The sequence below is a fragment of the Paroedura picta genome, chromosome 1 (assembly GCF_049243985.1).
Source record: "Paroedura picta isolate Pp20150507F chromosome 1, Ppicta_v3.0, whole genome shotgun sequence".
NCBI lineage: Eukaryota > Metazoa > Chordata > Lepidosauria > Squamata > Gekkonidae > Paroedura > Paroedura picta.
The window spans coordinates 10444534-10470114 of record NC_135369.1 but is presented as its reverse complement, the minus strand read 5'-3'; the positions used below and the strand labels follow the sequence as shown (position 1 = coordinate 10470114).

The window sequence follows — 25581 nt, the reverse complement described above, 5'->3', positions numbered from 1 at the left end:
TCCAGTCTTATCGCCATGGTTTCTCCACCTGCCCCTTTTTTACACCTGGCCTTGCCCTGCTTGCATCATGTCCCATTCCCTTGGAGAGGTCCCTGGCCTCCTGTTGCTAAGCAACCGCGTCTCCACCTGCATCCTCAGCATCCTGTTTGTTCCCCTGCCTGCATCAAGGCAGGTGGAAAATGAGAAGGGGGAAGAGGGAAGGTTTTCTTCCTTCCCTTTTCAGAGGGATGCTGTACACTAGGGGTTCCCAAACTTTAAAAAAATCTAATCCTCCATTTAAAGCTGTTTATTCCTGTGGCCATCACTACTTCCTCTGACGGCGAATGCCACGTTTTAATCACTCTCTGTGTAAAATAGTATTTATTTATTTATTAGATTTCTATACTACCACTTCTTGAAAGACTCGTGGCAGCGTACAAATAAATCATGAAACCCCATAAACCCCATTCAACAATCCTTCCCCAAGCAATGCTACTAGATGTTGAAATTCCCTGACCCACGCCCACCCAGACGGGTACCCCAGGCGGGAGTCGCAGGTGTTAATGCAAGGACCTGGCCTCACAAAGGTGCCCAATTGATCTTAGCCCTGGCCTCACCCAAAGACCTGGCGGAAGAGCTCCGTCTTATAGGCCCTGTGGAACTGTGAAAGCTCCAACAGGGCCCTTCGCTTTTCTGGGAGCTCATTCCACCAGGTCGGGCCCAGGACCGGGTTGAGGCCAGACAAACTGTCTCGGGGCCAGGGACCTCCACAGCACCCGTCCTGAACCTACTGCCCATCTTGAGTTCTAGCACCTTGGGAGAGGGAGAGGAAGTTCTCTTTTGTCCACTTTCTCTCTCCATCCAATGCATAATTTTATATATCTCTCAGATGTCCCCCATCAGTTGTCTCTTTTCTAAACTGAGAAGTCCCTGATTCTTTCTTTCTTTCTTTCTTTCTTTCTTTCTTTCTTTCTTTCTTTCTTTCTTTCTTTCTTTCTTTCTTTCTTTCTTTCTTTCTTTCCCTCTCTCTCTCTCTCTCTCTCTCTCTCTTTCCTGTCTGTCTGTGTCTGTCTTGACTTATTACCCGCAACTCCCAGAACTGGCTTGTGGCAGGGTACAATATGTCCATATAAAACCTTTAAAACCCCATAAAAACTTGGCTGTCTTCAAGTTTTGGGGATTGCATTTCCTGGCTAATTTAACGTGTTTTCCTCTTGACAGTGTTCTTCCATCTTTAATGACCGCGTGTTGGATAGAAGCCTGCCGGGGGCTGTCTTGTCTGGGGTGCGGACCCCATGAGAGATACAGCTTTACCTGTTGCGTTTCTGTCTGCCAAACGCAGAACCCCCGTTTGCGGGGTAGGGTGGGAGAAAACTGTGTGGTTACCTTAAATCGTACCTAAGGCCCAGAGACAAAGAAGGATGATTGCAGAAAACAACCAGAGGTAAAGGTGGGGAAGCCGGGTGGTCTCCAGAGATGGTTCCTAGCAACGCCACGGACAAACAAATTTCCTCTCTTGCTTACCGCTTGCATCCGTCTCTGGGGAAAGGCCCCAAAGTACATCGAAGAGAGGGAAAGCACCACACTCCTCTCTGCCTTTCAAGGGTGTAGCCGAAAGGTTTTTTTCTCATCCGGTGAGTCCCTGTGATCTTACATTATATTTGATCTTTTGTTAATTGCTTCTCCTGAAATTGCTTCCTATATGCCGCCTGACTGTCCCTGTTCCTGGAATGGCTCATTACAAAGAGAGCATTTGTCTCATGTTGGTATTTTGAGAAGAGTTGTATCTTTTTTATAACCTGCTTTTCACTCCCCAAACGAGCTCCCTTCCCTTCATCGCCCCAACAAAGTTTAATTCAGGGTATCAGCTTTCGCAGGCATGCACAGTTCTTCAAATTCAACCTTTCTGCAGGGCCGCAGGAAGCTGATACCCTGAATTAAACTTTGTCGGGCTTCAAGATGCCAAATGGACTCAAACTTAGTTCTCACACCTGTTTGTTGGCTCTTGGTTGTAGTGGTTTAGGGCAGCTGCTTCTAATTTGGTGAGCCGGGTTGGATTCCCTGCCCCTCCACAGGCAGTCAGCTGGGTGACCTTGGGCTAGTCACAGTCCTGATAGGCTGTTCTTACAGAACAGTAATGTCGAGGCTTTCTCAGCCCACCTAACTCAGAGGGCACCTATTGTGGGGAGAGAAAGCAGGGCATAAAAAACAAGTGCTCAGTTAAATGTGGCTAGGAATGAGGGCTTCTAATCTGGCGAGTCGGGTTTGATTCTGCACTCCTCCACAAGCAGCAAGCTGGGTGACCTTGGGCTCGCCACGGAATTGATAAAGCTGCTCTGACTGAGCAGTAATCTCAGGGCTCTCTCAGCCTCACCCACCTCACAGGGTGTCTGTTGTGGGGAGAGGAAAGGGAAGGCGACTGTAAACCGCTTTGAGACTCCTTCGGGTAGAGAAAAGCGGCATATAAGAACCAACTCTTCTTCTTCTTCAGTAATCTCAGGGCTCTCTCAGCCTCACCTCCCTCACAGGGTGTCTGTTGTGGGGAGAGGAAAGGGAAGGCGACTGTAAGCCGCTTTGAGACTCCTTCGAGTAGAGAAAAGCGGCATATAAGAACCAACTCTTCTTCTTCTTCGGTAATCTCAGGGCTCTCTCAGCCTCACCTCCCTCACAGGGTGTCTATTGTGGGGAGAGGAAAGGGAAGGCGAATGGAAGCCGCTTTGAGACTTCTTCGGGTAGAGAAAAGCGGCATATAAGAACCAACTCTTCTTCTTCTTCAGTAATCTCAGGGCTCTCTCAGCCCCACCTCCCTCACAGGGTGTCTGTTGTGGGGAGAGGAAAGGGAAGGCGAATATAAGCCGCTTTGAGACTCCTTCGGGTAGAGAAAAGCGGCATATAAGAACCAACTTCTTCTTCTTCTTCTTCTCTGTTAAATGTTTATCTTACCTCTAACGAGTCCTTCCTAGAAATGATTCTCATCACCCTCTCTCTAGCTATACGTAAGGTTTGAGCAAGTCTATTTCGATGTTTTGGATGAAGTGTGCCTGCCCACAAGAGCTTTTACCCAGAATTAAACCTTCTTGGTCTTCAAGGTACCAATCAGACTCAGTTCTCACATCTGTTGGTTGCCTGTTTTATTGCTATGCTAATTTGCTGCTGTTGGCAGGTCATGCCACCTTAGTGATACTTATTGCTCAGTGATTTATGTGTCTGGATGCCAACTAGCCCTTTCTGGCAACTCCCCCCTCCCCTATTTAAGGCTTGAAAAGTGTTTTAATATATTTGAAGAGGTGTGCATCTGCACATGGTAAATCACTCAATCACTGGGCTGAATCTGCACTTACTTAGTTTGTTATGTTGTGGATCCTGCTGAATTCAGATTGATTTGAACTCGGGTCTTCCTTTATCCTTTATTCTGTGTGCGAATTCACTGCTATTTACAGGTCTTACCGACTGCATTAATCCAATCTTACCCAGCTTCATTGTTCAGTTACTTATGCATTTGGACTCAAACTAGCCCTTCCAGGGAACTAACCCCCCCCCCCCCCCATGTAGGGCTTATTGCATGCACGTGAAAGCTTATATCCAGAATTAAACTTTGTTGGTCTTAAAAATGTTCCACTCGATTCAAATGTTGTTGATGTGGAAACACATCTACTGGCATACTCCCTGAAGCGGAAATGACTACGGATGTGATGTCTGTTTGTCCCACCCCAGGGAGCGCACCTGTAGATGGAAAGGAAGACAGACAGTGGTGGCTGGCCAAGTCCGGCAATGAGTTCCACTTGCTGCACCATTGCTTCTTCTGCCACCCATCTTTTTTGGCCTGTCCCGCCATCAGGAGGTGGAGGTGGAACAACGAGCAGGACTCAGTGCTGGGTCTGGACAGCTGCTGTGCCTATTCCTATTAAACCTGCACTCAAGATGGCAAGGCTGGCCATAGTATTAATTTCATCTCTCCTCTCAATCTTCATGGTAATGAGGTAGGCTAGGCTGAGAGTGAATGGCCCATGCTCTCCCAGCAAGTTTCCGTGGGAGTGTGGGAATTTGAACCTGGGCTTCCTTGATTCTATTCTGTCTCTAGGCCATTTTGATGACTACTTGGTGACTCCTTATGTCTGGGGCTCATAGGGCCAAAGTACGAGCTTAAAAGGTATCTCTTAGTATTTCTTATTGTTCGCTTGGCCATTTCTTTCAAAGGGGTGAGTACCAGCTCTGAGCTATGGGTATGTGTTAGCACAGGATTTAGGAGACTCGAGTTCAGATCTGCATTTGCTATGAAATGACCTTTGGCTGGGCACTATATATTCACTTGCCTACCTCACTGGGATGTTGTGAAAACAAAGTGTGATGTATACTTGGAAGACTGCTTGGGAAAAAAATGGGATGGAAATACATGAAACAAATACGTGAAGCCCTGGCCGCTGTACTCTGATCTGAATAAGGGCCGCCAATGACAGCCTCAGATTCTAATCAGCCCCCCCCTCACAAACTGGCGGTAGAGAACGTCACCCCCCTCCGTAGATGAGGGTGCGGAGAGCAAATGAGTAGATTACGCCATCGCTGTTACAGTTACTGTAAATTATTGGTTTTTATTGTCATTTTATGGTTTTAGGGGACGGGGTTATGTAAGCCGCCTCGAGCCTTCGGGGGGAGGCGGGGTATAAATATAATAATAATAATAATAATAATAATAATAATAATAATAATAATAATAATAATAATAATAATAATAATAATAATAATAATAATAATGTCAAGCTCCAGCTTTGATTATCTTGCCTCCCCTCCCTCCTCCCTCTAGAGGTGGGGGTTGGGGTTTTTCCACCATGTTGTGGACTATTAGTTTTACTGTATTGGTATTTTTCTGTCCATTTTTAACGGGGTTTTAATGGGGCTTTTAACTGGACATCTGTAACCCGACATGAGCCTGCTTGGGAGTGGCAGGTAACAATAACAGTAACAGTAACAATTTGCATCCCCAGAGCTTGGGAGTGCCTCTGAGCACGGGCAGAACAATTTTCATTGCCACTGGGTAGCTTTTTCATGCCATCTCTCCCGCACCTGTTTGTGCACAGGATCTCAAATTTCCCTAGCGAAAGGGAGTGCTGAGCAGTAAGCTTTCAACGGCCTCTTGAGATCAACCTCCTGTTGCTCAGAGATCTCGGCCCCTTTTGCATTACTGCTCTACACTGAATGTTCTTTGTTCCTGTCCCAGTTCCAAGTAAAACGATACAGGGTCAGGGACAGAGGCTTCCTACAGACAATTTCCTCCCGTGAATGAGCCATCTCTCAAGTAATCTGGCCATTTCACACAGCGCCGTACAATCTCCCCTGAACTTTGTTTTGACTATTCTGCTGGACCAATATGATGATGATGTTAGCCATGCAGTTGTGTCTGACTCTTGGTGAGCCTATGGATCAACTGTCGCCATGTTTTTCGATCTCACACCACTTATTTTAGTTGGATACTACTACTACTACTACTACTACTACTACTACTACTACTACTACTATTACTATTATTATTTCAATTTATTTCCCGCTGCTCCCAAACGGCACGTTGCAAGTTACAAAGTCTGAATAAAATCCCCAATAAAACCCCAGACAAAAAACACAGATCCATAAATACAATTAAGAAAAGATACGCTGAAGAAAACAATGCAGCCACATTACATTCCCCCCCACTAAGACTCCCATAGAGGGAGGCGGGAAGAAGGGGGCAGATGGAATCCGCAGCTGCCATTCACACTGCTCTATCCTGGAAGGGGGCCATGCAGATCTTCCTTGCCACATCGGGCTCAACCACAGACCTGGAAGAGCTCCGTTTTGCAGGCCCTGCGAAACACCAGAACCTGGATAGCTGGTGTCCATTTTGATCGTATCTAATCACCGTGTTCTTTGTCGGCCTGCTTTCCTTTTACCACTAACCAGTCCTAGCACAGTTCCTTTCTCCAATGAATTGGATTGCATGATAAAGCCAAAGTCAGTGAGGCGGAGTTTTATGATTTTGCCTTCCCGTGATAGACCAGGTTTTCTGCACTCTCGTATTTTCTTTTTTGTGAATTTTGCTGTCCACGGAATCTGCAGAAGTCTTCTCCTGCACCACAGTTCACACAAATCAACTCTCCTCCTGTCCGATTTTTTCCTCGTCCAACTTTCATAGCCACAAATGGCTACTGGAAATATGATAGATCAAACTAATCTTTGGTAATGAGGCTTACAATCTTGCTATTCCATGCTTGGGTCAACCTTATCATTGCTGAGCAACCCAGAGCAATTCGACACTTAATTTCCATTTGTGATCCAAAAAAAAAATACATACAATCTCTTCGCCATCAATTTCTATTGTGACATGTCTGTTTTTTGCAGGGATATAGCTATTCTTAATGGGCACTTTCCTGCACACTAAAATTCCCAAATCCACTTGCAAATGGCGGCTGAAGGGGATCAAAACCGCATGATTTAGCAGGTGTGGAAGTGCCTGATGTATTGCTATGGTGCCAAGGCATCTCAATAGTGTTCTGTATAGAATAGTAAATAAAAGAGCTCATGGAAGATCGCATGGCGAAAATGCACGGGGGGGGGGGCAGAATGCACGGTGCTGTTGGAACCACTGAAGGCATTCCAAACAGCACCCAAGAGAGATTCAGAAGTAGAATGCAGTGGTGAAAACAGAAGCAAACTGTTGACCCCAGGAATGGCTCTGTCAAGTCTGTGGGTTTAGAGATGGACAAGGACACCAGAAGTGATGCAAGCTTAAGACCCCAACATAGTTAAAAAGTAACTGAGCCAAACCGAAAATCCCCAGAGACACAAGCAAATGCTGGTTCTTCCCACCAGTGTATAAGAACCAACTCTTCTTCTTCTTCTTCTTCTTCTTCTTCTTCTTCTTCTTCTTCTTCTTCTTCTTCTTCTTCTTCTTCTTCTTCTGTATGCGATTGGCCAGTTCCAGTTTAAACTGACTGGATCTGGCAGACGGGACCTAGCATCGATCAATTACATTGTAAAGAACGATCCTGCCTTGGACTTCAAGTTTGGTCCTCAGCAGGTCTGTAGATGCAACAAGCTAACTGGATCCAAACAGCTCTGGAGGCAAAGGGAAATAACGCCCATTCGCAGCCAGTTGTTAAAACAATTGTCTCTGAAATAACGCAAAAAATCCGGTCGCAACTGGCTACCAAAACGGATTATGAAGGCTGTTTTTTTGTGGGTGTGCTAGTTAGAATCTATATTCAAACACCTTCTCAGCCAAAGCTGGAGGCATCGCCATGGCCATCTCGGTCTGGTCTACCTCGTGGGGATGTTGTGAGTGCAGAGGAGCACTTGCATGCTCCCCGGTGCTCACTGTGGGAAGAGCATGGTAAAAATGCCTGGAGCTTGGTCTGAAAGAGGTTTCGGTTTCAAACTGCCAGCTGTTCACTGGCTTCCAGATGTGCAAGTCCCTTTCGACCCTGCTCCACACGTTGATTCGAATTCAGAGTTTAGAATTAGCAGCACAGTTTCATAGCTGGTAGCTCCGGGCCGGACAACGCCCTCCCCATCCCACAACAGTTGCTTTCTGAGTCAGAGCAGGCATCCGGCTCGATGATTCAAGAGGCTCCTTTGGATTTTGGCTTGGCACACTCCGTGAGGCCTCGACCTTCACTTGTGAGCAGGGATTTTATTTCTGGCTGCTTGGAAAGCACAGCTTCCTCTGTTTCACTTTAGTGCAATCTAGAGCAGCTTTTATCAACCTTTTTTACAGTTGAGGAACAATAAAAGTGGGTATCTGAGGGAGTGTGTGGGCACACGAAAAGCTCATACCTTGAATAAAACTTTGTTGGTCATAAAGGTGCCCCTGGACTCTAAATTTGTTTCCCTGAAACATTCTTCAGGCTTCGAGAAAGCCCAGAAGTGGAGCAATCATGCAGAATGTGGTTGGGAGGAAGAGCTGTGGACACGCCCACCCGGGGCCCCTCCCCTTTCTTCCCCCTCCAGGCCCATCATGGCCATTTGGAGCAGGGGGTGGGGTCAACATGACCCTATATGGTCATATCAGCCAATACATGTTTTATAAATTTGAAAAAATATATTAAAAATGAATTCACTTCCACCCATTTGGGAAACCCTTCCAGGGCTGTCAAGAAACCCCAGGGTTTCACGGACCCCTGGTTGAGAAACCCCAATCTAGTGGCTGAAGGTGGCCATCTCTGATTGCCAGCCCTGCTCTGTTTCTTGAAGGGGATTTTCTTGCCCTGTGGCTGGCCCTGCAGAGAGACTGGCTGGCCCCTGGGTGAGGCAGGAGGCTGGACTGGAGGGACCCTCCCTGGTCTGACCCAGCAAGGCTCTCCTGTGTCCTTATGAGGGGAAGGCCTCGGCCTCCCTGCCCTGTTGCTGGCCCTGCAGAGGGACTGGCTGGCCCCTGGGTGAGGCAGGAGGCTGGACTGGAGGGACCCTCCCTGGCTTGACCCAGCAGGGCTCTCCTGTGTCCTTATGAGGGGAAGGCCTCGGCCTCCCTGCCCTGTTGCTGGCCCTGCAGAGGGAGTGGCTGGCCCCTGGGTGAGGCAGGAGGCTGGACTGGAGGGACCCTCCCTGGTCTGACCCAGCAGGGCTCTCCTGTGTCCTTATGAGGGGAAGGCCTTGGCCTCCCTGCCCTGTGGCTGGCCCTGCAGAGGGACTGGCTGGCCACTGTGTGAGATCGGAGGCTGGACTGGATCAACCACTTCTCTGATCCATCTGGGCTCTTTTGATGTTTTATATTTCCTCAAACAACATCAGGGTTCTTTAAAGGCCAGCCCAGCCCCTCTTTGGTCACAGTTTTACTGTCTTTCTGTCACAGTCCTTTATCCAGTTCCTGAGCGATTAATGCCCCACCCACTCCTTTGCTAAAGCAAATACCAGTCATCTTTTCAAATGTCCATTTATTTCTGAGCTTAGAGCGCCCTTTGTTCCTCTCATGTATTGGGGCAGTGCCCAGTGGGCATATTGATCGGCAGTGACTCATTGCACACAATCCCATAGATCTCCTGGTGGGCAGGCTTTAGCTGTTTGAGCTGCGTGAGTGAACATGAAGTGCCGAAACTAGGCCTGTATGTCCGTGACCGTCCACTGTGACTGGGGGCCGGGGGAACGATTTATTTATTTACTAACTTTATTTACATCCTGCTTTTCACCCCTACGTGGACCTGAAGCAGTTTACGTCATTTCCCTCTCCTCTCCTGTATTCACACAACACCCCTGCCAGGTGGCTCTCCTGATGTCCATGGACTACAATGACCATGAGGCCCTGCCGGTTGGCCGTGTTGGCAGCCACTCATGGTAATTGTAGACCCTGGACATCTGGAGAAAGGCACTGTTTGGCTGCCCCTGGTATACCCTGCCTTGACTTAGAGCAACTCTCCTCTCCTCTGTTGTATCCTCACAACAACCCTGTGAGGTAGGTTACCCCGAGAACCTTGCCCAGCCAGTATGAGTGAGAATTCAAACTCAGATTTCCCTGATTCTACCTGGACGCTTTAATCACTACACCACACTGGAGTAGGATTGCCAAATGACCACAAATCCCCCAATGGAGTGATCTTCTACTTATGGTGTGACCCGTAGAAAGCATTGCATTCTAGGTTAATATTGGCAGATTGAGGCTGTTGCTGTCTTGCCAACCTCCAGGTGGGGCCTGGAGATCTCTCAAAATCACAATTGACAAACTACCGAGAGATCAGTTGAAGAATCATAGAATCATAGGGGGCCCCACAGGTCACCTAGTACAACCCTCTGCTCAATTCAGGGTCAACCTCAAGCATACATGATAAGTTATCTAGATGCTGATTGAAGACAGTCAGAGAGGGGGAGCTCACTACCTCCTTAGACAGTCAATTCGTCTGCTGAACTACTTGAGTCCAACCGACTCAGAACACCTGCTGGTCCCCCCCAGACGCCCCCCCATGACTCTCTCAATGCTACTGTTAATTGTTATTTATATTATAAATGTGGTTTTGTAATCTTTTGATGTTTTATTGAATCATAGAATCATAGAATCATAGAATCATAGAATCATAGAATCATAGAATCATAGAATCATAGAATCATAGAGTTGGAAGGGACCTCATGTGTCATCTAGTCCAACCTCCTGCACTATGCAGGACACTCACAACCCTCTCGCTCATCCACTATCACTTGCCACCCCCTTGAGCCTCCACAGAATCAGCCTCTCCATCAGATGGCTTTCCAGCCTCTGTTTAGAAATCTCCAAAGATGGAGAACCCACCACCTCCCGAGGAAGCCTGTTCCACTGAGAAACCGCTCTGACTGTCAGGAACTTCTTCCCGATGTTTAGACAGAATTTCTTTTGAATTAATTTCATCCCATTGGTTCTGGTCCATCCCTCCGGGGCAAGAGAGAACAACTCTGCTCCATCCTCCATATGGCTCCCTTTTAAATACTTGAAGATGGTTATCAGATCCCCTCTCAGTCATCTCCTCTCCACTCTAAACAGACCAAGCTCCCCTAACCTTTTTTCATATATCTTGGTCTCCAAACCCCTCACCAACCTCTTTGTTGCCCTTTGGTGAAAGTTGCTTTGATTTACTTACGTTCCATGTAAGTTATTTAACGTTCAATGTAAACCGCCCAACGCTGCAAAGAAATGGACGGTAAAGAAATATAAATAAATTAGCAAACAAACAAACAAATATTCAGTTTACAGTTCCCCTGGAGGAAACGACATTTTTGGAGACCAGACTCTATGGTATGCCATCCACGCTAAGGTCTTTCCCCAAACCCAAGAAATTTCTCAACCCGTATTTAGCAGCTCTAACAGCCTTTGCAGGGTCTAATAAAAAGAATGTAGCAATGACAGCGTGGGAGGCTAAGGATGCAAGAGGCAGGCCCAGACATGGTTTGTCACAAGCATGCACATAACAGCTGGTTGCCAACTTCCTGGTAGGGCCTTATCAATCTCACCGAACCAAATCTGATCTCCAGACAGCAGAGATTGTTTCTGGAGGAGAAGCGAGAGCAAAATATTGGGTTTTCCAAGGCCAACTTCCGAAAATAGCACAGAGAACCTGCAGAATCCCCTTGGAGAAGACACAGGTGGATGCCAATTTCCTCCCCTGCCAGTGTCTCCCAAGGCCACCATCCCTCTGCTTCTAGACTCTCTATCTTGGCTTGTTAGCAAAGGAGCAAGCAGGTTTGCTAATTGGTCGCAAAGGCTAAAGAACGGAGTCGGTAGTGGAGAAGCCTTGTCCATAGGGGGAATGGCTTGGGTCTACTCAACTTTCAAATAGGTAGATTCAGAAGCATGGTGAAGTGTTGGCATTGCAAGGAATTTGGTGGAGAACCGTGAAGGGTTATTGTTAAGCTGTTAAACAGCTAAGCTGCTCCGGTGTGCTCACTAGTGACACCAAAAGGTCATGACTGGGATTGCAGGGACTTCAAGCCTGGGAGAGCCTTTTGTTAAAGCCACCACCCACTTCTGGCTCTCCAGGAAGAGAAGGATCTTGGCTGGCCAGGCGGAAGGAATCTTCCATTTGTCTCTCAGCTCTCTCCATTGGCTGATGTATGGGCATGCATTCCTGCTTGCAGCTTAGCCACAGGAGCTTGCTATGTGTTTCTTTGTAACTACTCGCTTTTGTGCACTGTATAATCGTTCTATTAAAGATTATTATAATCTTATTATAATCTTTCTACTAAAGGTTATTCATTTTAAACCTCAAAGCACTGTAAGTCTGGATCCGTGCCTAATCTATAGAAGGTAATCAAAAACTGCAAACGCTCTGTAAAACCTCCATTCTTCTGGAGGGATATAGGGCCGCATCTAGCCCAAAAGTCCCAATAAGGATGAAGGATGGAGTGGGGGCAGAAAAGGCTGAGGGACTTGGGAATGTTCAGCCTGGAGAAGTCAGGGCGAGGAGGGAGAGCCAGTTTGGTGTAGCAGTTAGGAGTGTGACATGCTTCTAATCTGGCATGCCAGGTTTGATTCTGCACTCCCCCACATGCAGCCAGTTGGGTGACCTTGGGATTGCGCTGATAAAGCCGTCCTGACCGAGCAGTGATATCAGGGCTCTCTCAGCTTCACCTCCCTCCGCAAGCCTCTTTGAGATTCCTTCAGGTAGTCAAAACCTGCGGTTCAAAACAAACCAACCAACCCACAGCTCTTCTTCTTGGTACAGAAGTTAAGAGTGGCAGCCTCTAACCTGGAGAGCCGAGTTTGATTCCCCATTTCTCCTCCACATGCAGTCAGCTGGGTGACCTTGGGCTAGTCACAGTCCTGTTAGAGCTGTTCTCACCGAGTAGTTCTCTCAGAGCTCTCTCAGCCCTACCTACCTCACAGGGTGTCTGTTGTGGGGAGAGGAAGGGAAAGCAATTGTAAGCTCCTTTGAGACTCCTTCAGGCAGCGAAAAGCAGGTTATACAAACCAACTCTTCTTCTTCTTGGTCTGAAGGAACAGAATGCCGTTTGAGTCCCATGGCATCTTAAAGAGTGACAAAGTTCATTCAAGGCATAAGCTTCTGTGTGCAGCCACCTCTACTGTGGGGACATCTTGATTTTTCCAAACATATCTCTAATCTAAACACCTGCCGATCTCTAGCCATTTGAATCAGCAGGGGTGAGGCTCTCGTGGAGTAAACCGAAGGAGCCTTTAGCAGTCTCCTCCTGTGCAAGGAAAGGGCTTGTTCAGTGATCCCTGATATGAAAATGAGGATGTATCAAGCTTATCTCATCTCTGCTTTCGTCTGGGAAATGTCACAGAGTACGTACTGGCAGAACAGCAATAGTGGTTTCTTAGGGAGAAATGCCAAAAAAAAAGAGACTCTCCGTGCCAAAGAGAGGCATTTTGTAGGCTCTGCATTCTCCCATCGCAGAGATCCCGTAGAAAAGCTTTGAACCGACAGAGACTTTGGAAGTTCTCGCTGCAGGGTTAGGCCCATTTCCCACGAACACCTTCTGGTAGCTTTTCAGAAAAAGTTTTCACTTCCAAAAGGACATGCTTTAGGATGCTTTGGGCTGATCCTGCGTTGAGCAGGGGGTTGGACTAGATGGCCTGTATGGCCCCTTCCAACTCTATGATTCTATGATTCTATGAACAAAATGGAGAGGGGGCAGAAGAGAGTGACAAGGATGATCCGGGGCCTGGCAACCAAGCCCTGTCAGGAAAGGCTGAGGGACCTGGGAATGTTCAGCCTGGAGAAGAGGAGGCTGAGAGGGGACAGGATGGCTCTTTTGGAGTATCTGAAAGGGTGTCCCTTGGAGGAGGGCAGGGAGCAGTCCCCGTTGGCAGCAGAGGACAGGACCCGCAGGAAGGGCTTTCAACTACGTGTAGAACGTGTTGGATATCAAGGGCCATTCCGCACGACTTAAATGTAGCAGAATTCTTACCTTTGGGAAACGCTACAAATTCAACGTTCCGCATGACGTCACACACAATCTGCAACACTCCTGCAACACTCCCGCAAAAAGCGCTTTGTTGTAGCGCTTTTCGGGGAATTGGGAAAAGTGGATTCCCCCTGAAAAAACCACTATACTTCTGCGCACAAACCAGGAAAAGATATGTGCGTTCTCAATGTCGCGGTAGAAAGAAAGTCCCTCCCCCGTTCTTGCCCCGAATTTCCGGAGAAGCGATCGCCTTTCCCCCCCCTTTACACCTGCGAAAGCAACGAACGAGCAAGGCTTCTCTAGGGTTTTCTTAGTTCAGTTTTGGCTCTTATAACCTCATGCTGAGATCAGAATAAGGAACTGATTGAACTCCCGGGGCCCTGGTTTCCTTGAACCCACGATCTACTGCCTAGATATCAGGATAAAACATTACACAGACAGAGTAGTTCAGCAAAGGAATCAACTGCTTAAGGAGATGGGGAGTTCCCCCTCACTGGCAGGCTTCAAGCAGGGGCTGGACAGAGTCTTATCATGGATGTTTGAGGCTGGCCCTCCATTGAGCAGCTGGTGGGACTAGATGGCCTGTAGGGTCCCGTCCTGCTCTATGGTTTGATGATAGAGGACTGTTCTGTCTGTTCTGGAAGCAGGCAGGGAGGAAGTCTGCTCAAATGTTGTGAATTTCATGCATCCTGCAAGGGGTTGGACTAGATGACCCTGGAGGTCCCTTTCAACACTATGATTCTATGATTCAAAGGAGCAGGAATCCTCCTGGTGAGGCAACCAGTACACTGACATCCGATCCCATGCACCATTTGTACCTCTCTGGTGCATTTGTACTGCAGCTACAATAAAACTCCCATACATTCCTCACTCAGGGGTGAGAACGTCACTTGTGGTGTGTTGGGGGGTAGCATCCAATATATATATATATATATATATATATATATATATATATATATATATATATATATATATATATATATATATATATATATATATATATATATATATTTTGTTGTTATGTGCGAAGTCGTGTCCGACCAATCGCGACCCCATGGACAATGATCCTCCAGGCCTTCCTGTCCTCTACCATTCCCTGGAGTCCATTTAAGTTTGCACCTACTGCTTCAGTGACTCCATCCAGCCACCTCATTCTCTGTCGTCCCCTTCTTCTTTTGCCCTCGATCGCTCCCAGCATTAGGCTCTTCTCCAGGGAGTCCTTCCTTCTCATGAGGTGGCCAAAATATTTGAGTTTCATCTTCAGGATCTGGCCTTCTAAAGAGCAGTCAGGGCTGATCTCCTCTAGGACTGACCGGTTTGTTCGCCTTGCAGTCCAAGGGACTCGCAAGAGTCTTCTCCAGCACCAGAGTTCAAAAGCCTCAATTCTTTGACGCTCTGCCTTCCTTATGGTCCAACTTTCGCAGCCATACATTGCAACTGGGAAGACCATAGCCTTGACTAAACGCACTTTTGTTGGCAGGGTGATGTCTCTGCTTTTTAGGATGCTGTCTAGATTTGCCATAGCTTTCCTCCCCAGGAGCAAGCGTCTTTTAATTTCTTTGCTGCAGTCCCCATCTGCAGTGATCTTGGAGCCCAGGAAAATAAAATCTGTCACTGTCTCCATTTCTTCCCCATCTATTTGCCAGGAATTGAGAGGGCCGGATGCCATGATCTTTGTTTTCTTGATGTTGAGTTTCAAGCCAACTTTTGCACTCTCCTCCTTCACCCGCATCAACAGGCTCTTTAGTTCCTCTTCACTTTCTGCCATTAGAGTGGTATCATCTGCATATCTGAGGTTGTTGATATTTCTCCCTGCAATCTTGATCCCAATTTGTGACTCCTCTAATCCCGCATTTCTCATGATGTGCTCTGCATACAAGTTAAATAGGCAAGGTGACAGTATACAGCCTTGCCGAACTCCTTTCTCAATTTTGAACCAGTCAGTGATTCCATGTTCAGTTCTCACTGTTGCTTCTTGACCTGCATATAAATTTCTCAAGAGACAAATAAGATGCTCTGGTATTCCCATCTCTTTAAGAACTTGCCACAATTTGTTGTGCTCCACACAATCAAAGGCTTTAGCATAGTCAATGAAGCAGAAGTAGACGTTCTTCTGGTACTCCCTAGCTTTCTCCATGATCCAGCGTATGTTGGCAATTTGATCTCTAGTTCCTCTGCCTCTTCGAAATCCTGCCTGTACTTCTGGAAGTTCTCGGTCCACATATTGCTGGAGCCTAGCTTGTAGGATTTTGAGCATAACTTTGCTAGCATGAGAAATTAGTGCAATGGTGCGGTAGTTTGAACATTCTTTGGCATTGCCCTTCTTTGGAATTGGAATGTAAACTGACCTTTTCCAATCCTGTGGCCATTGTTGAGTTTTCCAAATTTGCTGGCATATTGAGTGTAGCACTTTTACTGCATCGTCCTTTAAGATTTTGAATAGTTCAACTGGAATGCTGTCACCACCACTAGCTTTATTGTTACTCAGACTTTCTAAGGCCCATTTGACTTCACATTCCAGGATGTCTGGCTCCAGGTCAGTAACTACCCCATTGTGGTCATCAGGGATGTTAAGCTCGCTCTTGTATAGTTCTTCTGTATAATTTTGCCACCTTTGTTTAATCTCTTCTGCTTCTGTGAGGTCCCTACCATTTTGGTCCCTTATCATACCCATCTTTGCATGAAACGTTCTCTTCATATCTCCAATTTTCTTGAAAAGATCTCTGGTCCTCCCGATTCTATTGTTTTCTTCTATTTGTTTGCACTGTTCATTTAAGAAGGCATTCTTATCTCTTCTAGCTTTTCTCTGGAATTCTGCATTCAGTTGGGTGTATCTTTCTCTTTCTCCCTTGCCTTTCACTTCCCTTCTCTCCTTAGCTATTTGTAAAGCTTCCTCAGACAGCCATTTTGATTTCTTGCATTTCTTTTTCTTTGGGATGGTTTTAGTTGCTACCTCTTGTACAATGTTGCGAACCTCCATCCATAGTTCTTCAGGCACTCTGTCTATCAAATCTAATTCCTTAAATCTATTTGTCACCTCCACTGTGTATTCGTCGGGGATATGATTTAGTTCATACCTGAGTGGCCTAGTGCTTTTCCCTACTTTCTTCAATTTAAGCCTAAATTTTGCAACAAGAAGCTCATGATCTGAACCACAATCAGCTCCTGGTCTTGTTTTTATTGACTGGATAGAACTTTTCCATCTTTGGCTGCAGAGCACATAGTCAATCTGATTTCTGTGTTGACCGTCTGGTGATGTCCATGTGTAGAGTCGTCTCTTGGGTTGCTGGAAAAGAGTGTTTGCTATGACCATTGTATTCTCTTGACAAAATTCTACCAGCCTGTGCCCTGCTTCATTTTGTACTCCAAGGCCAAACTTGCCTGTTATCCCGGTTATCTTTTGGCTTCCTACTTTAGCATTCCAATCCCCCATGATGATAAGCACATCATTTTTGGGCGTTGCTTCTAGAAGGTGTTGTAGGGCTTCATAGAACTGATCAACTTCATCCTCTTCAGCAGCAGTGGTTGGGGCGTAGACCTGGATCACTGTGATGTTGAATGGTTTGCCTTGGATTCGAACTGAGATCATTCTGTCATTTTGGGGATTGTATCCCAAGACTGCTTTTCCTACTCTCTTATTGATTATGAAGGCTACTCCATTTCTTCTGCGAGATTCTTGTCCACAGTAGTATACCTGATGGTCATCTGAATTAAATTCACCCATTCCTGTCCATTTTAGTTCACTGATTCCTAAAATGTCGATGTTCAGTCTTCTCATTTCTTGTTTAACCACGTCCAGCTTGCCTTGATTCATGGATCTGACGTTCCAGGTTCCTATGGAATAAAAATCTTTACAGCATCGGACTGTCTTTTCGCCACCAGTTACTTCCACAACTGAGCGTCCTTTCGGCTTTGGCCCAGCCGCTTCATTCATTCTGGCGCTACTCGTACTAGCCGTCTGCTCATCCCCAGTAGCATATTGGACACCTTCCGACCTGGTGTCGGAACATTATATATTATATACATTATATATATAATGTACACAATTGCACCTATTGGAGCTGTGCAGTGACCTCCAGCAAGCAAGTCCTCTTGGTTCAGATTTCTCACTAAACTTAGTTCATTGAATGAAAAGTAACACAAAGGAGCCTGGGAAAAGTGTGTGTGTGTGTGTGTGTGTGGTGGGGGGGAGATGCTGAACCAAACCAGACTTTTTTGGAAACTGACAAGACACTATTTCTGTATTGGCAAATGCCAGGGGATTCTCTGCTCTGTTACTGGCCACTGTAAAAAACAGGGGAGAGTCACATGCTGTCATGATATTTTAATTAATTTATTATTTGATTTCTACCCTGCTACCTCTCAAGGACATTAAAACCATAAAACCCCTTCAAACCCCAAAATAACAACCCCCTCCCAAAAGACAACAAGAATGATGGGAACGTTCTACCTCCCCCCCCAACAGCCCTCCTAGGCGGGACACCCAGATGATAAAGCGGGGACCTGATCCCATGGACTAGCCTAGTTGATCTTAATCCCTGGCCTCACCCAAAGACTGGCAGCTCTGTCTTGCAGGCCCTGCGGAACTGTGAAAACTCTGAAAAGGCCCTCAGCTCTTCCAGGAAGCTCCTTCCACCAGGTGGGGGCCAGGATCAAAAAGGCCCTGGCCCAAGTCGAGGCCAGGTGAACCACCTTGGGGCCAGAGACCTGTACTGAATGTACAGAATGCACAGTAGAAAGCACTGACATGGAGGTTTTGCTTAAAAATTAGGAAGCCTTTTCTGATGTGGAGGGTTGGAATATGCTGCCTCAGAGGGTGGTGGAGTCTCCTTCATTCAGTTTTGAGGAGGAGATGGGATGAGCACCTGTCAGGAAGATGTGACTTTTAAGTCCCTGAGAAGCTGGGGGGCTGGACTGGATGGCCTTTTGGGTTACCTTCCAGCTCTGTGTGATTCAGGCATGTTGAAGATAGCAGGGATGGTGTCAAAAGAACTTCCTCGGGAAGGAACAGCTGCAGCTTCCGGGTGTTCTTCAAGGGAAGCCCCAAGCAGAGTGCATGGCAGTAGTCTAGTGTAGATGGAAGAAGGGCAATCCATCGTCACACCCCGCCCCCACCCCAAGTGTCAAAAAGTGCTGAAACTCAATGGATTTTGATTAGTTTTGCATCAAAGTACATGTCCTTTTTTTCTGTGGCTTTTGGTAGGTTCAAAAACACTTAGAGAGCTAAATGTCAATTTGTGCAGTTAGCTGATGCTGCTGAGGAGTGCATTCCCCACTGCCAGCAATCTCAAGGGAATATACACCCAATCTTTTCTCCGCGTTTCCACCCTTTTTAATTGGGCAATTTCCCCCTCCTTCTTCTGAAGTCTATTTCCCAAGCTCCTTTTATGTCATCCTCCTCTGAGGTCTTCCCCCGCTACTGTGCCCCACCCGGCAAGGTGTCTGCTTTCTTATATGCCAAAGACGCCATGCCTTTTAAAGAAGAAATGCCCAGAGGGGATGACAGTCTAGATAATCAGAAGAGCCCTGCTGGGTCAGACCAAGGAGGGTCCCTCCAGTCCAGCCTCCTGCCTCAAACAGGGGCCAGCCACTCCCTCTGCAGGGCCAGCAACAGGGCAGGGAGGCCGAGGCCTTCCCCTCATAAGGATACAGGAGAGCCCTGCTGGGTCAGACCAGGGAGGGTCCCTCCAGTCCAGCCTCCTGCCTCAAACAGGGGCCAGCCACTCCCTCTGCAGGGCCAGCAACAGGGCAGGGAGGCCGAGGCCTTCCCCTCATAAGGACACAGGAGAGCCCTGCTGGGTCAGACCAGGGAGGGTCCCTCCAGTCCAGCCTCCTGCCTCACCCAGGGGCCAGCCAGTCCCTCTGCAGGGCCAGCAACAGGGCAGGGAGGCCGAGGCCTTCCCCTCATAAGGACACCGGAGAGCCCTGCTGGGTCAGACCAGGGAGGGTCCCTCCAGTCCAGCCTCCTGCCTCACCCAGGGGCCAGCCAGTCCCTCTGCAGGGCCAGCAACAGGGCAGGGAGGCCGAGGCCTTCCCCTCATAAGGACACAGGAGAGCCCTGCTGGGTCAGACCAGGGAGGGTCCCTCCAGTCCAGCCTCCTGCCTCACACAGGGGCCAGCCAGTCCCTCTGCCGGGCCAGCAACAGGGCAGGGAGGCCGAGGCCTTCCCCTCATAAGGACACAGGAGAGCCCTGCTGGGTCAGACCAGGGAGGGTCCCTCCAGTCCAGCCTCCTGCCTCACCCAGGGGCCAGCCAGTCCCTCTGCAGGGCCAGCAACAGGGCAGGGAGGCCGAGGCCTTCCCCTCATAAGGACACAGGAGAGCCCTGCTGGGTCAGACCAGGGAGGGTCCCTCCAGTGCAGCCTCCTGCCTCACACAGGGGCCAGCCAGTCCCTCTGCAGGGCCAGCCACAGGGCAGGGAGGCCGAGGCCTTCCCCTCATAAGGACACAGGAGAGCCCTGCTGGGTCAGACCAGGGAGGGTCCCTCCAGTCCAGCCTCCTGCCTCACCCAGGGGCCAGCCAGTCCCTCTGCATGGCCAGAAACAGGGCAGGGAGGCCGAGGCCTTCCCCTCATAAGGACACAGGAGAGCCTTGCTGGGTCAGACCAGGGAGGGTCCCTCCAGTCCAGCCTCCTGCCTCACCCAGGGGCCAGCCAGTCCCTCTGCAGGGCCAGCAACAGGGCAGGGAGGCCGAGGCCTTCCCCTCATAAGGACACAGGAGAGCCCTGCTGGGTCAGACCAGGGAGGGTCCCTCCAGTCCAGCCTCCTGCCTCACACAGCAGCCAGCCAGTCCCTCTGCAGGGCCAGCAACAGGGCAGGGAGGCCGAGGCCTTCCCCTCATAAGGACACAGGAGAGCCCTGCTGGGTCAGACCAGGGAGGGTCCCTCCAGTCCAGCCTCCTGCCTCACCCAGGGGCCAGCCAGTCCCTCTGCAGGGCCAGCAACAGGGCAGGGAGGCCGAGGCCTTCCCCTCATAAGGACACAGGAGAGCCCTGCTGGGTCAGACCAGGGAGGGTCCCTCCAGTCCAGCCTCCTGCCTCACACAGGGGCCAGCCAGTCCCTCTGCAGGGCCAGCCACAGGGCAGGGAGGCCGAGGCCTTCCCCTCATAAGGACACAGGAGAGCCCTGCTGGGTCAGACCAGGGAGGGTCCCTCCAGTCCAGCCTCCTGCCTCACCCAGGGGCCAGCCAGTCCCTCTGCATGGCCAGAAACAGGGCAGGGAGGCCGAGGCCTTCCCCTCATAAGGACACAGGAGAGCCTTGCTGGGTCAGACCAGGGAGGGTCCCTCCAGTCCAGCCTCCTGCCTCACCCAGGGGCCAGCCAGTCCCTCTGCAGGGCCAGCAAGAGGGCAGGGAGGCCGAGGCCTTCCCCTCATAAGGACACAGGAGAGCCCTGCTGGGTCAGACGAGGGAGGGTCCCTCCAGTCCAGCCTCCTGCCTCACACAGCAGCCAGCCAGTCCCTCTGCAGGGCCAGCAACAGGGCAGGGAGGCCGAGGCCTTCCCCTCATAAGGACACAGGAGAGCCCTGCTGGGTCAGACCAGGGAGGGTCCCTCCAGTCCAGCCTCCTGCCTCACCCAGGGGCCAGCCAGTCCCTCTGCAGGGCCAGCCACAGGGCAGGGAGGCCGAGGCCTTCCCCTCATAAGGACACAGGAGAGCCCTGCTGGGTCAGACCAGGGAGGGTCCCTCCAGTCCAGCCTCCTGCCTCACCCAGGGGCCAGCCAGTCCCTCTGCAGGGCCAACAACAGGGCAGGGAGGCCGAGGCCTTCCCCTCATAAGGACACAGGAGAGCCCTGCTGGGTCAGACCAGGGAGGGTCCCTCCAGTCCAGCCTCCTGCCTCACACAGGGGCCAGACAGTCCCTCTGCAGGGCCAGCAACAGGGCAGGGAGGCCGAGGCCTTCCCCTCATAAGGACAGAGGTGAGCCCTGCTGGGTCAGACCAGGGAGGGTCCCTCCAGTCCAGCCTCCTGCCTCACACAGGGGCCAGCCAGTCCCTCTGCAGGGCCAGCCACAGGGCAGGGAGGCCGAGGCCTTCCCCTCATAAGGACACAGGAGAGCCCTGCTGGGTCAGACCAGGGAGGGTCCCTCCAGTCCAGCCTCCTGCCTCACACAGGGGCCAGCCAGTCCCTCTGCAGGGCCAGCCACAGGGCAGGGAGGTCGAGGCCTTCCCCTCATAAGGACACAGGAGAGCCCTGCTGGGTCAGACCAGGGAGGGTCCCTCCAGTCCAGCCTCCTGCCTCACACAGGGGCCAGCCAGTCCCTCTGCAGGGCCAGCAACAGGGCAGGGAGGCCGAGGCCTTCCCCTCATAAGGACACAGGAGAGCCCTGCTGGGTCAGACCAGGGAGGGTCCCTCCAGTCCAGTCTCCTGCTTCACCCAGGGGCCAGCCAGTCCCTCTGCAGGGCCAGCAACAGGGCAGGGAGGCCGAGGCCTTCCCCTCATAAGGACACAGGAGAGCCCTGCTGGGTCAGACCAGGGAGGGTCCCTCCAGTCCAGCCTCCTGCCTCACACAGGGGCCAGCCAGTCCCTCTGCAGGGCCAGCCACAGGGCAGGGAGGCCGAGGCCTTCCCCTCATAAGGACACAGGAGAGCCCTGCTGGGTCAGACCAGGGAGGGTCCCTCCAATCCAGCCTCCTGCCTCACCCGGGGGCCAGCCAGTCCCTCTGCAGAGCCAGCAACAGGGCAGGGAGGCCGTTTCTTTTATATGCATGAAGAAACAACCATAACGGTTTCCGGATAATTTCCGATTTCAGTGACTTCTTCAGTGGTCGAGTCCTCCAAAATCAGTTTTTTGTACAATAGTGGAACAATCCTAGAGTCTTTCCTTATGTAACTGGTTTAATATCAATAGGCCATTGGCTCACATTCCCCGGTACCTTTGAGCCAATGGCCTATTGATAAAAACAGTTATATAGAGAGACCATGTCAGTTCCCTCTCTTTGTCAAATTCCAGTGCACGTCAATCATACCACGTAAAAACCTTACTGTCTTTCCGACGACGTGCCAAACCTCTGATTGGTCCCCACTAGGGAACATTCCCCCCAATAGGGCCGTAAGGCAGTCCCTGACTGAGGGCCAATAAGAGGCTCTTCTTCCCTGATCCTCTCTACCACTGGAGGTTAGCCCAGGAGCTGGGAATGTCCATGTTTCTCCATGGTTATGTTTCTTGCCCAAGAGGCTCGTGGCTGTGGGGAGAGCTTGAGGTGCATGTGTGTGTCCTAGGTTGCTGCCTGGCCCTCATCCATGCTCTGCAGGAGAAAGGGTGCAAGGTGAAGGGTGTCAGTCCTCATGTAAAGAGTCCAGTGGCCCAGCCGGTCAGCTTGGCTTCCTTGCTGTGCAGGTGCCCTTCTGCCCTCACACTGTTATACGGTCTGTTTTAAAAACACGCTTTGGTACCACTACTACTACTACTACTACTGCTGCTGCTGCTGCTGCTGCTGCTACTACTACTACTTTGGTACTACTACTTTGGTACTACTACTACTACTACTACTAGAATTGAAAGGATACAGAGGAGAGCGACGAGGATGATCTGGGGCCAAGGGACCAAGAACTATGAAGATAGGTTGAGGGACTTGGGAATGTTCAGCCTGAAGAAAAGGAGGTTGAGAAGGGTCATGATAGCCCTCTTTAAGTATTTGAAAGTATTTGGAGGAGGGCAGGATGCTGTTCCCGTTGGCTGCAGAGGAAAGGATGTGCAGTAATGGGTTTAAACTACAACTATATAAGAGCCTCTTGTGGCGCAGAGTAGTAAGGCAGCAGACATGCATTCTGAAAGCTCTGCCCATGAGGCTGGGAGTTCGATCCCAGCAGCCGGTTCAAAGTTGACTCAGCCTTCCATCCTTCCGTGGTCGGTCAAATGAGTACCCAGCTTGCTTGCTGGGGGGTAAATGGTAACGACTGGGGAAGGCACTGGCAAACCACCCTGTATTGAGTCTGCAAGAAAACGTTAGAGGGCGTCACCCCAAGGGTCAGACATGACCCGGTGCTTGCACAGGGGACACCTTTACCTTTTACCTTTACAACGATATAGGCTAGATATCAGGAAAAAGATTTTCACAGTCAGAGTAGTTCAGCAGTGGAATAGGCTGCCTAAGGAGGTGGTGAGCTCCCCCTCACTGGCAGTCTTCAAGCAAAGGTTGGATACACACTTTTCTTGGATGCTTTAGGATGCTCTGGGCTGATCCTGTGTTGAGCAGGGGGTTGGACTAGATGGCCTGTATGGCCCCTCCCAACTCTATGATTCTATGACTGTATAAATACAGTTTCATAGAAGCTACAGCAGGGATACCAATTGTAGGTTGGATAATACCTGGATATTTGGGGGGTGGGTCCAGATGAGGGCAGGGTTTGGGATGGGGAGGGACTTCAGTGGGGTCTAATGCCTGAATGGAGTCGCCCTTCCAAAGCAGCCATTTTCTCCAGGGGAACTGACGTCTGTGGCCTGCAAGTCGGTTGTAATAAAGGGAGATCTCTAGCTGCTATCTGGGGGTTGGCAACCCTAAGCTCCAGGCTAGGGAATTATCCTAGAGGTCTCTGGGGAAAGGATCTAACTTTTTTCTAATGTGCTTCATTTACCTACCCACAGCACATACTGGGGAGGCGCTGAGGTTCAATCCTCACTCAGCATGCAGAAGGTCCTAGGTTCAACCTCTGGCCTTTCCAGTTAAACGGATCAGGCAGAAGGAGATGGGGAAAACCTCCACTTGAGATCCTGGAGAATTGCAACTAGCCTCAGTAGGGGCTGTGGCTCAGTGGAAGAGCCTCTGCTTGGCACACAGAAGGTCCCAGTTCAATCCCCAGCATCTCCCGTTAAAAGGACCAGGCAGGAGGTGATGGGGAAGACCTTAGCCTAAGGCCTTGGAGACCTACAGCTAACTTCAGTAGGGGCTGTAGCTCAGTGGAAGAACCCCTGCTTGGCACACAGAAGGTCCCAGGTTCAATACCTGGCTTCTCCAGGTAAAAGCATCAGGCAGGAGCTGATGGGAAAGATCTCTTTCTGTGACCTTGGAGAGCTTCACCTAGGCCTAGTCTGAACACATGAGATAATGCACTTTCAATGCACTTTAGAAGTAGATTTTCCTGTTCTGCACAGGAAAATCCAGCCGTGAAAGCACATTGAAAGTGCATTATCTATTGTATGCAGACTAGGCCCTAGTCTCAGTAAGAACTATGGCTTATCTGCTCGACAAACGGGAAGGTCCTCGATTAATCTCCAGTTAAAAGGACTCAGCAGTAGGTGATGCCAAAAACCTCTACTTGAGCCCCTAGAGAAATGCCATTGACCTTAGTAGGGTGTTGTGGCTCAGTGGAAGGGCCTCTGCTTGGCATGCAGAAGGTCCCAGGTTCAATCCCCAGCATCTCCAATTAGAAGGACCAGGCAGAAGGTGATGAGAAAGACCTCTGCCAGAAACCCTGCAGGGCAAGAGTGACTTTGGCGGTCTGATTCTGTAGAAATTAGCTTCACGTGTCCATGCGTTCCTGTGGGCAGACAGCATAAGAGGGAGCTCTTGAATCCAGCCTCGGCCAACGCCAGCGAGATATAGTCACCCCTCTTGCGTCCTCCTGGTTGCCTGTGTTGAAATTCACACTGTTAAAACTGCCTGTTCCTCAGACACCCCACCCTTGAACAACGCAGGCCCACACCCCGCCCCTAAAGGCAAACTGCTTATTTAAGGGAAACCAGATCAGCTAAACTCCCTGGGAACTATTTAAACATTCTGCGGGCACGCCCCTAATTAACTACCGAGACACACTTTACGTAAACGCTAGCGTGGACATCAAGGCAGCCAGACTCTTGATTTTCCCTGTTTTGTATGGCATAAGCCCAAGGTTTATGTCCAATGGCACTGGGAAGGTTTGGGGTTTTTTGCACCCTGCTTTTCACTACTGAAGGAGTCTCAAACTGGCTTACAGTCGCCTTCCCTTTCCTCTCCCCACAACGGGCACCCTTTGAGGTCGGTGAGGCTGAGAGAGCTCTGAGAGAACTGGGACTGGCCCGAAGTCACCCAGCTGGCGCATGTGGAGGAGGAGGAGGAGGAGTGGGGATTCAAACTCGGTTCTCTGGAGTAGAGGCTGCCATTCTTTACCACAAGGCCAAGCTCGCTTGCTAGGGATACCAGCCGCCAGGCGGGAAAACAAACCGATGACCACTCGGTTGTAAGATAAGTCAACCTCGGTTGTAAGGTAGTCGAAGATAGCTGAGGCTCCCAAATTAGCTGGGATGGGTGAAACTATCCAAAACAGCGGCTGAAAAC

At 49.8% G+C, this 25581-nt stretch overlaps 1 protein-coding gene across 1 annotated transcript in view; it reads left to right on the top strand.

The window, feature by feature from the left end:
* Nucleotides 1-1456: 1456 nt before the first annotated feature.
* LOC143829670 (protein S100-A5-like) overlaps nucleotides 1457-25581 on the top strand; it is a 29556-nt gene continuing 5431 nt past the window's right edge. Inside the window, exon 1 of the mRNA XM_077320919.1 lies at nucleotides 1457-1613. The gene's annotated coding sequence lies outside the window, so the exon portion shown is untranslated. The remainder of the gene's footprint in view (nucleotides 1614-25581) is intronic.